At 46.7% G+C, this 16,952-nt stretch overlaps 2 long non-coding RNA genes across 2 annotated transcripts in view; both read left to right on the forward strand.

Annotated features, from left to right (window-relative positions):
• LOC109263910 (uncharacterized) overlaps positions 1-14,816 on the forward strand; it is a 36,730-nt gene extending 21,914 nt beyond the window's left edge. The window contains exon 3 of the long non-coding RNA XR_008420666.1: positions 14,373-14,816. This is a non-coding gene — a long non-coding RNA (uncharacterized LOC109263910). The remainder of the gene's footprint in view (positions 1-14,372) is intronic.
• On the forward strand, positions 8,757-12,056 carry LOC128775705 (uncharacterized). Its single transcript, XR_008420669.1, has 2 exons — positions 8,757-10,023; positions 10,934-12,056. It is a non-coding gene; the product is annotated as an uncharacterized LOC128775705 (long non-coding RNA).
• Positions 14,817-16,952: the final 2,136 nt, after the last annotated feature.

Below are 16,952 nucleotides of genomic sequence, written 5' to 3' on the forward strand. Positions count from 1 at the left end.
TCAGGGGACTGTCTGTTGTTTTTCGTGATGAGCTCCTTTCCGTCACCCTTGAGTTTACGCCAGGGAGGTGACATAGGGTGGGCGGGGTCGCTCGGTCGCCTCAGAAAAGACCCAAAGTTTGGAAGGTTCGAGGTTTCAGCCCCGTCCGCCATCGTGGGGTGGGAGGACGGGTTGCTGGAGAGTGAACTCCACACAAACTCTTGAGATGGGTGAGAGTCAGAGCAAGGGTGTGATTATAGGACTTGAGCCCCTGGATGTCATCTGAAATGGCTGGATATCTCACTCTGCAGTCCCACAAACCAACAGGCTCCCTTTTTTGTTTAAGTTCATTGAAATTGGGGTTTTCTTCACTTACAAACACGAGCCTTGGTTCATAGAGCAGACGGGCAGAAAATCTACTTCACGGCGACGTGACGAATGCCATTATAATAGACAGAAGAAGGGAGGCATGGGTGAGTGGCTGTGCGGCAGATGCTGTTGGTGCCTTGCCTATCTCCTTGGCCTAGCGTGGACATCTCCTGTGGCTTCGGGGGCCCTTTCCATACCGTCATCAGCTTCCTCCTCAGTACCCGAGCGTGTCTGTCTGCCTGGAGGAATGTGCTTGGCCCCAGCACGGGACAGACTGAGTAACAATATCTTAAATGAGAGAGTTGATTTCTTCTCACGGAATAGCAGCCTGGTCCGGTGAAGTTGTCAGGGCTTCAAGCTCCTTCCATATTTTCTTCTCCTCATTCCTAGGGTGCTGATCTGGTCCTAAGGGGTCCCAGCTGTGCCTCTGTCCACGTGTCTGTTGTTTTGCTTGTTGATTCACTGCCAAGTGACCCCTTGGTCCCTCCTATGACCACTTTTTAGTGCCACCCGTAGGCACCTGGTGACCTGGTGGCTCTCGCAGAGAACTCGGGAAAGGCGGAAGGCATCTTGGCTGCCGTCTTGCCACTTCCATAAATCGACACACTCCAATCCCTCCCACCTTCCAGGTCCTTCCATCATCCCCTGCCTCCTCTAAATCTCAGTGTGGAGTGGAGAGCAGGGCGGGGCATGCCTTCAGGACCCGTCAGTGGCCTCCTGCTTCTTCGATCTGCTCTCCTCCTCCCACTGGGAAAACTCCAGTTTGGGTGAGAGAATGGGGATCAGGATAGCTATGTCCCTTCATCAGGTTTTTCTTCCAAATGTATTTTTTCATGCTCTGGGTTTTCCTTGGTGTCCCTGAGACTTAAGCTGTTGAAATCAAAGGCAAAGAACTGACTTCTTAACGTATTTCTCAGCCTTTAGCACCGTCTCCTCATCTCTGAGGCAACTTGGGTGTCAGGCTGACTGATGGGGAAAGGACACAGTGTAGAAGGACAGAGGGAGGGGAAACACATCAGAGAACACATCAGTCTAGCACCTGAGCACCAGGAAAACCACAAGGCTGTGCCTGAATAGGACACCATAGCTTCCTGCTACCAAGATTTGGAAACCTGGCTCACACACTTGTGTCTGGTACATTTTTTTGTCCCGGAAGCCCGAATAACCCCTGAGAATATTTTAATTTTGCGACGAAAATCATGCATATTTCCCTAACGAGGCTGCTAGGTTGTGGCCCAATTTCAGAGTAACAGCAAATACCGTGACTATGCCCGCAAATCCAATATTCATCGGAAATATGCCAGGCTGTGATCTGCCACTGACGTACGAGTCAAATATGTTTCCATGGCAGCCACCCGTCCCTGTGACCAGCCAAGAGTCTATCCCTGACCAAAAAACAAAAAACAAAACAAAAAAAAAAACATTGTTGTGTCTCTAGGAATGAGACCCAAGCTGGTGATTGCCAGCTCTACCCCACGGCGCCAGCCTTTGCAAGGCTATGAACCGAGTTTCCCGCTTCCAGGTCTTTCTGGTCTACCCGCCAAGCCTCACTTGCAGGGTATGAAGCTAAATGCAACTCCTGTGGCAGATGGTCAGGTCACCTTTCAGTCAAATAAGGGAAAATGGCAGCCAAGGACCTGCATGCCATTTCTGGCACAAACATATTGCAGGTTGCGAATCCCTGCTCTACCTGCGAAAAAATGCCGTCAATGGGCTACAGACAGAGATGTCTTTCCTTTTTCTTTTTTTCTTTTAATGTTCATTTATTTTTGAGAGAGAGACAGAGTGTAAGTGGGAGACGGGCAGAGAGAGACGGAGACACAGAATCCGAAGCAGGCTCCAGGCTCCACGCTGTCAGCACAGAGCCCGACGCGGGGCTCGGACTCACAAACCATGAGATCACGACCCGAGCCGGCCGGAGTCGGACGCCCAACGGACGGAGCCATCCAGGGGCCCCAGAGGTGTCTCTCTTAAAGTGTGTTCTGTGCAACGTGTCAGACACTATAGGAAAATGGGATTGTATGATCAGATCTATTTAGCACGTCAGCTTCCGTTGAAGCTGAAGAGTCCGTTGAAGCTGAAAGATGGTGGTGCAATGTGTGATATTGACCCATTCACGTGGCCCTTGTGGACTTTCTGACACAGATAGCTCCTGGGACTGTGGCTGGGCGGGACACACTTTGAGAACTGCTGTGACAGCGCACACGTCTCTTGTTACAGGATATTGCCCTGTGGTCCTGACCATTGTGGCTTGGGGTTAGAAGAAAATATTATTTTGTAGACGCTAAGTGACTAAGAAGCAGCAATTTGGAGTTACTATCAAAGCAGCATCTCATCATTCCTGTAAATGTCCAGATACTAAGAAATCAATGGCTGGATCATTGCCATTGCCCATTCCAGGGCCGGGCTTGTCTGGCTTTGTTTCTACGTGTCCAAGGTCCAAGTTGTTTCTCTTATTTATACTTTCTTTTCTGAGACACAAGCACGGTGTCGAATGACCCTGAAACACAGCAAGGATCACACAAAGCATCTCAAGAGTCTTTTCGGGTGATGAGTCCGTGGCCTGTTTCTTATGAAATTCATTCATCCAAGTACTGGTTAGCACCTCCTGTGTATTAGGCCCTACAGAACGTGCAAGGTTGACTAAGGTAAAGCCTCTATTCTTAAATATCTCCTGTGCCAGCCTCTTATGTTCTAGAAAAATGTTACAGTAATGCATTTATAGATAAAGGAACCCATCTGGAGATGAAGTAAATAGCTGGTTCCAGTTTTGGTGCTGTGAGATGAGAGGCTGTTCCAAGGCAGCAGAATAAGGAAGGAAGATCATTACTTCACTTCCACTTAATTTTAGTGAACTTCTTGGAAGAGGTGGTGTTTTGACAGATCTGAAAGAAGAGCATTGGACTGATCTCAAGACGAGTCGTTCAATAAATGTATGAGGATCCAGGCTTGGAAAGTCAGTATTGTGAACGAAAGGAGGCCACCTCCACTGACAGCTCAGAAGCGGTAACGCTGGGTATTCTAAATGTCTTTGTTCACTGTCGAAGAAAGTTTTTCTATGTTTCCTAATTCCCACCATTATGAACTGCCAAGCCGGTGTTTCATTATAATCTTGGCTCCTAAACAGCACGGTTCATCCAAAGACGACAGGGTCTTGTGAACAGAAATTCGGCCTTGGACCAAGGTTGTAATAGATCGTACGCTTCATTATACAGGTGAGGAAAGGGGACCAGCTGCTGGATGACAGATTTGCCGTGGAGCAAGAGGGCAGACCCCATGCGGTGTTTCAGAAATTGTGAACTTTGACTGACCCACGAGATGACTTACTTTTAGAGGAAGTGGTGTGGAAGGAGGACCGTAAATGGAAAATTGGGGAGGAGGGGGGAATGTTCCCTCCATCCACTACTCCCTCAAGCATCATTTGAGCCCCCCAGGGAAATGTTAGCATGGTATGGTGCTTAACAAATCTTAAAGGAGAAAATAAAATGATTTTTCTATTCAAGCCCAATTAAGATCTACATGAAGACCTGGATAATTTCTCCTCTCCCCCAAAATGAACAAAAGGCCAATTAATAATGTTAGGATGTGACCTCACTGTGGTTAAAAATATTTATGTTGTGGGACGCCTGGGTGGCTCAGTTGGTTAAACGCCTGACTTCGGCTCAGGGGATGATCTCATGGTTCGTGGGTTCGAGCCCCGCACTGGGCTCCGTGCTGACGGCTCAGAGCCTGGAGCCTGCTTCAGATTCTGTGTCTCCCTCTCTCTCTCTGCCCCTCCCCCACTCACACTCTGCCTCTCTCTGTCTTTCAAGAATAAATAAACATGGGGAAATAATTTTAAAAAATATTTGCGTTGCTTGAATGTAAAATGGCGGGTAACCCATTCAGGACTAGTGTGGGCAATAAGAAATAATAAACAGAAGAGACAAAAGGAAATAAAAATGCAGTGGCAATAATAGGCTTGGATTAACACCAGTATTTTCAAAGATGCCCGCACGGCTTCAGATTCAATAGAAGTCCTTTTGCCAAGGACTCTGACACATTCCATCCGTCAGCAGGCTGGCTGCCGTTTCCTAAGGAATGTCCCTAAGATCAGCCCTTTCCCGCTCGTCCTCTGTGCCAGAGCCCATCTTGTTCTCCCAACGCTGTCACCATCATTGCGTGGCCGTGAAGCTCAGTCCGGCTGCTGCGTATGCTGCCTCTGAGTTATAATCCACCTTATCTGATTCTCCCACATGCACCCCGTCGTTCATTTTTTTCCCTCCATCTGTAACTGAGGAAATAACAGATAATTGGTTAGATGGCTAATTGAGCCTCAACCAGGCACTTCAGACTTGTCCTGGTTTGTTTGGTGCCCCGCGGAGGCAGATGGGATCCGACTCTTTGGTTTATTTCAGCGGCTTGGAATCCTTGCAGTTGGCTACAAGGGAGAGGTGGTGCCTAGTGTTGGACGGTTCCTGGCCAGGGGACAGGGTGTAGGTGGCTGTGCCTCTCTGTGGTTCTGTGGACAGTTTGGAGGCCCTTCTAAGAGAGAAGGGTTCACAACAAAAGATCTTGTACAGTGATCTATGATATTGGGGTGAGATTGTAAGGCGGAGGGGGAAGGCGGGTGCCCAAACAAAGCTGCTAAGCTGTCTCGCCACTGTACCAGGTGATGATATGTTGCAGAACCGGGAAAGGGCCACTTTCCCCACTGCTGCAGAAAATTCAGCCCCTGTCTGGCCCCATGAGACCTGGCAGCTTCGAGAACAGGAGGCTGTGATAAACGACCAGAGGCTGGCCGAGAACCTGGTGTGGATTTATGAGTGGGCCATTCTCTGCTACCCAGGGAGAGTAAACTAAAACGTTAAAAAGAATAAGCCAGCTCCCTTGAGCTAGAAGCTGCCGGTGCCCACCCATACCTGTGTGCGCTGCTCCTCCCGTGGGCACCGGGCATCTCCCCGCCACCTTACACTGTACGGACCGTGTAACTAGTCCTGGCCAGAGACTAGTGGAGGGATGGAAGCCACTCAGAGGAAATCACTGGCTTCTTCAATCTTTCTGTGAGATCCTCGACCCCCTCTCTCTTCACTGAGCTGCTGGCTGAATGTAGAGGAGCCAGTAGAGGATTCTAGAACCCTAGGTGATAACAGGGCCACAAGATGGAAGGAGCCTGGGGCACTGAATGATGGCATGGAGCAGTCTCTCATACCACACCACACCCCCCTCTTTCCTGGACTATGAAGTGAGTGAAAATTTAAACTTTTTTTTGTGTGTGTTAAACTACTGAGATTTGGAGCTCGCCTGTTATAGTGACTAGCACACTGGCTAATACTGAACTGACGGTGAAAAGTCATGACGTGGAGAGAGGGGCCAAGGCTACTTACTAGTACCTTCTCAAGTGTTTTTCAGTGACGTTTCCAGATGCGCAGATAAGAGTACATGCATATCCCCGGGTCCTGGGGCTCATGACCCAGCTGGTTTGCTTTAAGTTTCCGTTGCCTCTTAGTCTTCTGAATGGAAAATTTGTCTTCCTTTCTAGAATATATTCATGTTTATCTTCATGTAAAAATAATATTTGCTGAGATTTAGCCCTCAAGTTGAATTGACTTTTAACCTAGCATCCCAAGTAGCAGCCCTGTTACAGTTTGTCTCCAAAGATCCCTTCCATTGCCTCTACCCGCCCCCCCACCTGCCCCCGACCTCTCTGCCCTGGTTGTTGGTGAAAAGCAAAGCTATGTCAGGAAACCCCTTGCAGGGTTTCAGTGAGTTAACACCCTTCAGATTTCAGATGCCTGACTTAATTCTTTAAAAACAAAAATGAAAGCAAATTTGGTCTCATTTGGTGTTAATGCTGAGGCTGTTCAAAATGTTTTCACCACTTGGCTTCACAAAAAAGACAGAGCGGAATAAAAAAAAAAAAGTAGGGGCGCCTGGGTGGCTCAGTCGGTTAAGCGGCCGACTTCGGCTCAGGTCACGATCTCACGGTCCGTGAGTTCGAGCCCCGCGTCGGGCTCTGTGCTGACAGCTCGGAGCCCGGAGCCTGTTTCAGATTCTGTGTCTCCCTCTCTCTGACCCTCCCCCGTTCATGCTCTGTCTCTCTCTGTCTCAAAAATAAATAAACGTTAAAAAAAAAAGTAAAAGACGTAAAAGAAGACTGGAGACGTTTCCTGAGGCCATGTCCCTCTCTGAGGTGGGATAGGCCAGATGTAGAGACAGCTAATGTTTTTGCTCCTGCCTCAGTGGGTTTTCCTCCTGCTCTGATTGGGGTCACACGGCCCAGATGATGACAAGCCAGAAATGTAGCCTGGGTCCTGGAGCGTCACCTAGTCAACACTTGATTTTCAAAAAGGAATCCATCAGGATTACCTTAGATCAGGGGAAGTCACCTGAGTCCACTCCTGGGCACACTGAAAACCCCCCAAATCTCTTTGTCTTTTCTCAGTGTTCTTATTTGCTTATCTTCAGTGATTTATGTGGGGGAAATCACTGAGAAATTCACTGCCAACAGCAGAGGTAGGAGCACCAGAAGAGTCTTGGTTGGACCGGCTTCTCCCTACGTCATGGACTTAATTTTATCCTATGGTCTTCGACATAGACTTAACCACCATTTTGTCAATACAGGACCGTGAAAAAAGCTGCTGAAACAAAAAGAACGGAAAACAGGAACTTGAAGTGATATTTATATTTCAATATTCGTAACAGCGTCATTCACAAGACCGAAAGGTAGGAAGCGTCCATGCCCATTGTTGGCTCCATGGATGAACAAAATGTGATACACACACAAAGAGTGTATCTAGAGACAGAAAGGAGAAGGGTGGTTGCCGCGGGCTGTGGGGAGGCAGGGGGGAGGGAGTTGGTGTCTAATGGGTCAAGAGTTTCAGTTTGGGAAGATGAAAAAGCTTTGGTGATAAACGGTGGGGATGGTTGCACAACAGTGTGGACGTATTTAATACCACTGAACTGCACGTTTTAACACGGTGAGGACAGTAAATTTGACGTTCCGTGCATTCTACCGCATAACATGTGGAAGGGAAGCGACATTGGAGAATATGTTGGGAGGAGGAGACGGTCCCCTTGCGCCTCCCCTACGCCCAGATAACCTGGGCAATTGGAGTCATTTCTGTAGTTACAGATTTTGTTTGCCCGTAAGCACCCAGTTAGTGATTCATTTTGCTGCTTTCGACTCCTGAGCAAAAGAGTAAAGCAATTTCCTCCTTTTCCTCCTTCACGGCCAAGAGCCAGGATGTTGTGTTCTTCAGTTCTGGGCCCACTTCTCCCGTGGAGAATGCCTGGCTTTTCTGCGGTTTAAAGGCTGCTGAAAAGGCAACCCCCACTCAGGTCTCTATTTGGTCAATTTGGTCATTGGGGGCCCTTCTAAGGAGGGCTGGGAGCTACCCGAAATGGGGAAGGGTTGGAGCAGGGAGGTGGAGACTGGGAATTTGAGATGGGGGGGGGAGCTTTGAAGGGCTGGGAGGGGTTGCAGACTCAATACTAAAAGGAGGATGTGGTTGTGGGGGGCGTGGGTCCCTAGCGGGAAGCTATGTTGTTAGTACCTGAGAGAAGGAGCCACTGATGGCTGCAGAAGGGTTCAAGGCAGGGCCCGTGTCAGTGAGGAGGTGCCCATACGCTCACACGATGGCCGCCTACGGTGTGGAGAGGTTCCCACCAAGGGTACAGAACCAATGCCGGTGGCAGCAGCAGGTGGCAGAAGGGGCCTTCCGCCCAGGACAACCACAGTGGATTAAGGAGCAGGCACCACCTTTATTTGGGGGGACCACACACACTTCCCTTTCAAGTGCCAGTCCCTTGAAGGAGGGGAAAGAGCCCAGGCTTGGGTGGGGGGAAGGAGGGAGGAGTAAGTGCTCAGCTGGATAGGAGTCGATGGGGAAGAAACAAAGACGTGTGTCGCTGCCTACGTCTTTAACAAGTGCCTTGGAACACATCCAGCCGTCACAATTGTCCAAATTTTACTCCAAATCCAATCTGTGACTCCTATTGTCTTCTTCCACTGGGGGACACTTAGAAAGACGTAACAGATGGCTGTGTGTGGCAATAGTGTTCCTTCCCCACTGCCAGGAGTGAGTTGTTTTTTTTTTTTTCATCGATGCCTTTCTCTTTCATCCAAAAAATAATTTTTCTTCATATCAAAAGCAATACATTGTTTTGATATCGTAGAAAAGCATAAAGAAGAAAATTTAAATCTCCCATAATGCTACCAGCCCAGAGACAACCACTGCTAAAATTTTACTGCACTTCCTGCCCAGTTTCTCCCCTGTGCATGGGTTAGTGTCTTTGGCCAGGTACGTACGTCTTTCAGGTCCCACTGCCCAGGTGCGCTGATGAGCCTATACTAAACTTTTCTGATTCCAGGCCCTTCATGCAGTAGCAGACAAAGCTGGGGGGGACAGTGTGGGACATGAGTCAGAGAGAACACTAATCCACCCATAAGGGACAAATACCATCTTCTCAGCAGATTCCCGATCAGCCACAGACCTGATCAGACCATAAGCAGTTTAGATTACATTCAGCTGGTTCCAAATGTTTGTTGGAACTGGTGTGATATTTATCCATAAAAACAAAATCATAAATGGTGGTTGGATTTGCAGGCCATAAAGCTCAAGATGACCAGCGGTGGAACCGAGAGATCGTTGATGACTGTTCTGATCACAGATTCCTCTTAAGCCCTTCTGAAATCGTCCCTCGGAGACCTGAATCCCGGATGTCCGAGTCTTGACCACTCCCCTTGTCTACCCTAAATTTTCAGAGGGTAGGAGGACTCAGGTGGGAGAGTCACAGCGTCATTCACAAGTCCAGCACTGCTAATTAGGGAGTCGGTATTGAAACCGTGGGCTTTGGAGACAGCCCTGCCTGGGTTCAAATCCCAGTGCTGCCTGGAATTAGTTATGTGAGTCTGGGACGCTCGCTTAACCTCTGAGTCTATTTTCTTGCCTATAAAGTGGGAATCATAATGCATATTCCTAAGGATTTCTGTGAAGGTTAGAGAAGATAGGACGTGATTTCTTGGACTCGAAAATGACAATATCCCACAGATTCCCACCATTGATTTAAATTACTGAAATGAGGACCTTTCTTAAATATCGATAAATACACTCTTTACAACTATACGACCAAAGGCAAAAGTACAAGTCGAGAAAAAACAACAAAACTAAAGTTGGCTCCTGGGATTAATGCTGTTATTTTGCTGAAATTAATTCGGCTTCTTGAAACACCAGTTTCTAGGACGGGGTTCTTTTGAGCCGGGCATCCCGAACCCATCATGTGCCGTGCGATGGTTCAACTTGCCGACAACCTTTCTCGGGTCTGGACATTGTAACCTGGAGGGCTGTAGGCTACGTGTGGCCCGTGGATGGACGTGTTTCACCTGACCCTCATAGGATTCATTTTTTCCAATTTGCTGTTATAAAAGAATGAAGACATTACACCTAAAATGCACTGTTCCCGCTCCTCTTGAAAGGCTGGAAGAGCCAGTGCCGCAGGACCGCAGGGTCGGGGGGTGAATGGCAGTCCCCTGTCACCTGAGCTGGGCTTCCCAACTCCACTCTCCTGGCTCTTCTCACGTGCGTAAGCTGCCAGCCTCTGTGGGATTTGCTCTGGGACCTCTTCCTCTGTGACTTACACCTGTTCCTCAGCAGCCCGTGATGGCCAAACAGCATTTCAAGACACCCCCAAAAGGTAAGAAACGCAAGAGCAAAAAAACTTCTGCTGAAATTGTGAGCAGCATTCAGTTCTCCCGTGTCCATCCAGATGACCCGGACGAGTTTGTTTGCCTACATGTGCTTGAAGGTTTTTATTGAAGCGCAAAGACAAAATGTTGAAATCCTCCTAAGCTATCCTTCGTTCCTCCAGGATCCCCGAACCCCCAGTTTGAGCGCCGATTTCCTCTCAGAGTCTGTAGGAGGAACCAATGCTGCCGACACCTTGATTTCAGACTTCCAGCCTCCAGCACCTTGAGAGCATACATTTCGGTTGTTTTAAGCCACCCAGTCTGGAGTAGTTTGTTAGGGCAGCCTTAGGGAGCTAAGATAGTCACCTTGCATAGAATCGGACCCCAGGAGAGAATGAACCGGACGTTACTATCATTGAAGGGAAAGAAACTGAAGAGAGGGAATAGTACCAGTCCAAAAATGCAGTAGGTGGTTCCCCATCCCTTGCCTCTGGCGGACACGCGGGTGGATTATGGACCATTCTCCCCCATGCCGCCACCATCATCAGACCCCTGCCCTCTTCTGTCTGCGGCTTCTTCAAGGTATACTTTCCACTGCCTTGCACCTCCTTAATCTCCAGTCTTCTCTCTCTACGTTTGTAGTGAGGGCTGGGTAGAACAGAACACCAGAACAGGTGCATGGCAGGGAGAGACGGATGAGAAGCAGGGTCCAGCTCGGGGGTGGGGGTAAGAGATGGCTGCTGGGAGGAAGGCCAATGCAGCCAGGAAGCGCACAGCATCTAATACACATTCTGTCCACAATTGGAACCAGGCAGACCCCGAGAGACAGCATCTGAAGACAATGCCGGAAGTATCTCAGAGAGAAGTCTTTGTTCTGGCCTCGCCAATACAAAACAAAACTGTTTTTTTTCTTTTCAGGCAAAAAGACACCTAAATAGCACTCCAGTCTTCAACAGAGCTGGGTGCAGAAACAAACCACCAGTTCATGCAGTGTGAGTTTTTAAGGGTATGTTCCAATTTTCTGCGCCCTCTTCCAGGGCAGATGTGAAACCTTGTGTTCACGCCAGCGCTCCTTTCCGGGCAGCGCGTGGGGGCTTTCCCAGCCAGTGTGTTCCCCCCTTGCACGTCGCTGCCTGCCACGGTCACGGACAGCACCTCAGTTCAACTCTGACCTGTCTCATCCTGACACCCACTGAGCCTGCTGCTGTCTGTCTGTTGTAACATTTCTGTCTGTCCTCAGATCTTTGGAATAAGCTGACTGTATTCTACCAGACCTTATGGCTCCTCGTCTGTTACCTTCACGCCCTTCACACTGACGTGCTGTGCTCAACTTTGCAACCAAGTGTTTACTGGCTGGTAGCGCTTTCTCCCCCATTCCGGTCCTACCCTCCTGCTATTTGCATTGCATTAATATGCAAATGAAACGAAATGAAACACTTCCTCTTGGGTTGAGAATTCGCAGTTTTGGGGCTGAAGACGGGCTGCTTTGGTTTTTCATAGATTTTTGTGACACCACGTTCTGCTGCTGTGTTGGAACGTAGGACCGTTCCCAGATGTGCGCCTGCCTGCTTTCCTTATTCTCTTCCTTCCCCTTTCTCTCTCTTGCCCTTGCTGGGGATCAGGACATGCTATCCCAAAATATAGAATGCCAAAATATTGGCATTTTGAATATATTTTAAGCTGAAAGAGTTTGAGAAACCGGCAAAAGCAGGAAGGTCGCTCTGACTCCCCTCCCCTCGGCCACCCTTCTTCCTTGAAACTGGTCATAAAACTCTCATGTGAGAGGTACCCTCCCTACACCTGGAGGAAAGGAACAACCTTATAAAAAGAACCCCCCCAAACAGGTCTTGTTAATTTTTCCCCAGTTTACTATCCTTACCTCAACATATTAACCTATCATATTCCTCCGCGATTGTCCACTCGTCATCAAACCTAGCATAAAAATACTCAGGTCTAATTGTTCCTCTGGATCTTCGTTTCCTTATGAAGGCTCCCATGTCACGTAAAACTTAAATAAATTTATGTGCATTTCTTCTGTTAACCTGTCCTTGTTACTTTAATTCCAGGGACCCTAAGAAGGGCAAGGAAAATGTTTTCATCTCCTATACGCTCTATTTCTTCTTTCCTTTATTTATTTTGTGATGGTAAGATATATGTAACATAAAAGTTACCATTTTAACCGTTTTTAAAGATATGGTTCAGTGGCATTAAATACATTTGCTAGCAAGTTAATTTTGTAGATATCAATAAACTGATTCTAAAGTTTATGCAGAAAGGCCAAAGAAAACAGAATAGCCAATAGGGAATAGCCAATAAAGGAGAAGAACAAAGTCGGGGAACTGACACTCCCCAGCTTCAAGACTTTTAGTTATGTATTTAAAAAAGGGTTTTTTGATGTTTATTTATTGTTGAGAGAGACAGAGACAGAATGCGAGTGGGTTAGGGGCATAGAGAGAGGGAGACACAGAATCCGAAGCAGGCTTCAGGCTCTGAGCCATCAGCACAGAGCCTGACACGGGGCTCAAACTCATGAGCTGTGAGATCATGACCCGAGCCGAAGTCGGACGCTCAACCGACTGAGCCACCCAGGCGCCCCTAGTTTTTTAATAAAGCTACAGTAAGTGTGGTATTGCTGAAAGAACAGACAAATAGATCAATAGAACAGAACCGAGAGCTCCGAAGCAGACTCACATAAATACAATGAACTGATATTTGACAAAGGAATGAAAGCAAATACAATATGCAAAAGATTGTCTTTTCAACAAATGGTCCTGGAATGACTGGACATCCACATGCAAAAAGACGAATCTAGACACAGGCCTTACATTCTTCACCAAAATTAATTCAAAATGGATCAGAGACTTGAATGTAGGATGCAAACCTATGAAACTCCTAGGAGATAATATAGGAGAAAATCTAGATGACCTCGGGTATGACGATTTCTTAAATACGACACCAAAGGTACATGAAAGAAGTCATTGGTAAGCTGGACTTTATGGAAATTAAAAACGCATGCTATGCAAAAGACAGTGTTGGGAGAATGAGAGAAAAGCCACAGAACTGGGAGAAAATATTTGCAAAAATATATCTGATAAGGGACTATTATGCAAAATATGCAAAGAACTCTTAAAGCTCAAAAATAAGAAAACCAACAACCTGATTAAAATCTCAGCAGAAAAACCTGAAAAGACACCTCACCAAAGAATACATACAAATACGGGGTGCCTGTGGGTGGTCAGTCAGTTGAGCACTGATGGTGTAGAGCCTGCTTGGGATTCTCTCCCTCTCTCTCTCTCTCTCTCTGCCCCTCCCCCACTCTCTCTTTCTCTCTCAAAATAAATAATTTTTTTTTTTTAAAAAGAGAGAGAATACATACAGATGGCAAAGAAACATGAAAAGATACTCCACATCTTACTTCATTAGGGAGATGCAACTTAAAATAAGATACCACCTCACACCTATGAGAATGGCCAAAACCTAGAACACCGACAACACCAAATGTTTGGGAGGATGTGGAGAGACAGAATTCTCATTCTCTGCTGTTGATGACGCCAAATGGTAGAGCTACGTGGGAGATCACTTGGAAGTTTCCTATAAAACTAAACATACTCTTAACATATGATCCAGAAATTGTGTTCTTTGGTTGTAAGTCAAATGAGCTGAAAAGTGGTCCATACAGACACCTGCACACAGATCTTTATGGCATCGTTACTCGTAATAGCCCAAACTCAGAAGCAATCAAGGACTTTTAGTAGGTAAATGGATGTATAAACTGCGGTACATCCAGACAATGGAATAGTATTCAGTGCTGAAAAGAATGGAGCCGTCAAGCTATGAAGACTTCGTGACAGATTAAGTGAAAGAAGCCAATATGAGTAGGCTATATACTGTACGATTCCAACTATATGAGATTCTGGAAAAGGCAAAACCATGGAGATGGTGAAAAGATCAGTGATCATCAGGGGCCAGTGGGAAAGGAGGGATGAATAGTAGGAGCACAGAGGATTTTTAGAGCAGTGAAATTATTCTGTATGACACTATAATGGTAGATACGTGTTATTATACATTTGTCAAAATCCATAGAATGCACAACACCGAGAGTGAGCCCTAATGTGAACCATGGACTTTGGTTGGTAATGATGTGTCAATGTAGGCTCGTCGATTGCAACAAATATACCACCCTGGTGAGGGATGTTGATAAGGGGTAGGCTGTGGTGCGTGGCCATAGACTTATATGGGAACTCTGTTCTTTCTACTCAATGTTGCTGAAACTGCTCTAAAAATGTCTATTTAATAAATAGATACTTTAGATAATTTAATATTCACTTACTGTATGACCTTGTCCTTCCACTCCTAGGTATTTACACAAGAGAAACGAAAACGAATGCCCACACAAAGACCAGTACACAAATGTTCAGAGCAGTCTTATTCATATGAGCTAAAAACCGGAAACAACACAAATGTCCATCAGTGGGTGAGTGGATAAATAGGGCATATCTATGAAGCAGAACACTGCTAGCAACAAAAAGGAACACGCTGCTGATATCCGTCATTACACTGAGTCAAAGAAGCCAGAAGCAAAAGGGTACATATTATATAATGCCATTTATATAAAATTCTAGAAAATGTAAATTAATCTGTGTGGTGACAAGACAGATCAGCAATGTGGATCCCAGGGGTGGAGGAGGAAATTACCACATGGGGCATAAGGAGACTTTGGGGGGCAATGGAAATGTTCTATGTCTTAATCGTGGAATTGATTTCACACATGTGTATTCCTATTAAAAGTCATCAAAGCGCACACTTTAAAAGGGTGTAGTTCATCATATGTAATTACATCTCAATCCAGTAGAAAAAATCTAATCACTTAAATTAACAAAGGGCTTTCACTTGAATCAGGTTTGTTGAAAAATTGAGCATTAAGACTAAAGAAAAGCCGGATCTGGAGGAGAATATGTATTAAAAGCTATCAAAATGATTTTTTGGTCCAGCGTTTCCACATCAGGAAATTGATTTTAAGGAAATCACAAGAATTTCCATCCTCATATTACTCATAAAGGACAAACTGAAATGACCTAACGGTTAATAAAGGGCATTATGGCATACACATATGCTATTCCATTATCTAACATGAAAAGTCATGTTATTTCAGTGTATTTATTGACACAGACTTTTACAATACACTAACGAGGGGAAGGGGGAGTCTGTTTACCAATACACATATATGGTATGATCCCATCTTTAAAAAATATCGTTATGTCCCTAAATACATAGAAGAAGTCTGGGTGGTAGTAGTCACATGGGTGGGTATGACATCCACATGGGTGGATCCAACATCTGTTCTCTCTTCCATGGTGGTAGAATGTTTGACAGGGTTCATGTTCATCCAGCTGAAGGCTACATTTCCCAGCCTCTGTGGCAGCTACATGTGACTATGTTCAAGCTAATGGGATCTGAACAGAAGTGTTCGCGACTACAGGTGATTTCTCTGAAAAGGGAAGGGGCACGTTCTCCCCTGTCTTTCCACCTTTTCCAATGGCGGAATGAAGCAGCGGTGAAGAGCCATCGTGGACCATGCACACAGGGGAAAGAGCCAGGAATGTTGGAGCGAGAAGATATAAAAAAACGGGGCCTCTGACCATGTCCCAGAGCAGAGCCAAATTACCGACTCCAGTGTTTGCATGAAAGGGAAGTGAAATCCTACGCTTGTTAAGCAACGATTTTTCTTTAGGTCTCTTAAGTGTGGCGAATCAATATCTATCCTACTCAATGCATGTAGGGAGAAGATGGGTTAAAGAAGGGAGTGGTTAAGAGAGAAATGCAGCTGATAGGTCAAATAAGGTGGGGGCCGAAGAGCTGGTGACCCCGGGGAGAGCGTTTTCAAGGGGGGATAAGATCAGAAGCTCAGTCCTAAGAGTGAACTCCAAGTGAGGAAGGATGGACAGTGAATGTAAGCACGCTGCCAAGTTTCGCCATAAAGGAGGCAATAACCAGGTAATAACTGGAGAGCGACACGGGGTTGGAGAAGAATCCTGCCTCTCCTCCCTCGCACTCTTCCATGGCGTTCTCGGAGAACAGGAACCTCTCCTAACCGTAATTGCGAATGTTCCCAGCCTGTTTTACTTACCGATGATTGTGTAACAAGTTACTCCAAACTACCGTACCCTTCAACCGTGGTACATCTCAATAAAGCTGTTGTTACAAAGAAAGCAACCTACTACAGAATAGAGGACTATTTCAGCAAATTGTGGTATATCCAGTAGGTGGACTCTTTTATAGCAATTCCCAGCGATAAGAAGAGTATGAAGTAACACTGGGAACTGTTTATAAATGGGGACGAATGGAAAAGGCAGCACGAAGTTCTGAGCACGCTGAAAATTTTGCAGAAATGTGTGTGTGCGGGCAAGGCTAGAAGAGCTTCTGCAAGAGGAAAATACCTTCATTGGGGAGGTAGAACAGCATGGATTTTCCCCCCTTTAATTGGCGTTTTCTGCTATGTTGCTGTATTTTCTTTCTAATTAGGCTCCTGATCCTTTCGTTTTGCGTCCCTTCGGTTCTGTCCGTGTCAGGCCTCTTCCGCGCGTGCTCTGACAGAGCAGGTCCTGTGTCTGTCTACAGTATTTTGGTCCTGTGTCGCCCACTCCCGAGGCAGCAGGGACACTTGCACGGGGCTTTAGATGGGGGCAGTGGCGCGGCCTGGAGTGACGCAGCGCTTGTGTGTTCGTCAGCCCTAATAACAGGCTTGCTCCCTCTCCTGCCTGGGGCTGTCACACAGGCTTCCAGGCGCAGACAGGTTCTATTTCATAATCGCTTCCTTATTAGTCATTCTCTTCCCACTTCCCCTTTCTGCCACCTTCGAAAACACACTGGTTCAGCCAGCCCCGCGTGCCTGAATCACGGCCAGGCCTCCCGCTCCCCGTCTGCCCGCCCCAGCTGC

Source organism: Panthera pardus, unplaced genomic scaffold (assembly GCF_024362965.1).
Source record: "Panthera pardus isolate Hobbes unplaced genomic scaffold, ASM2436296v1 HiC_scaffold_8, whole genome shotgun sequence".
NCBI lineage: Eukaryota > Metazoa > Chordata > Mammalia > Carnivora > Felidae > Panthera > Panthera pardus.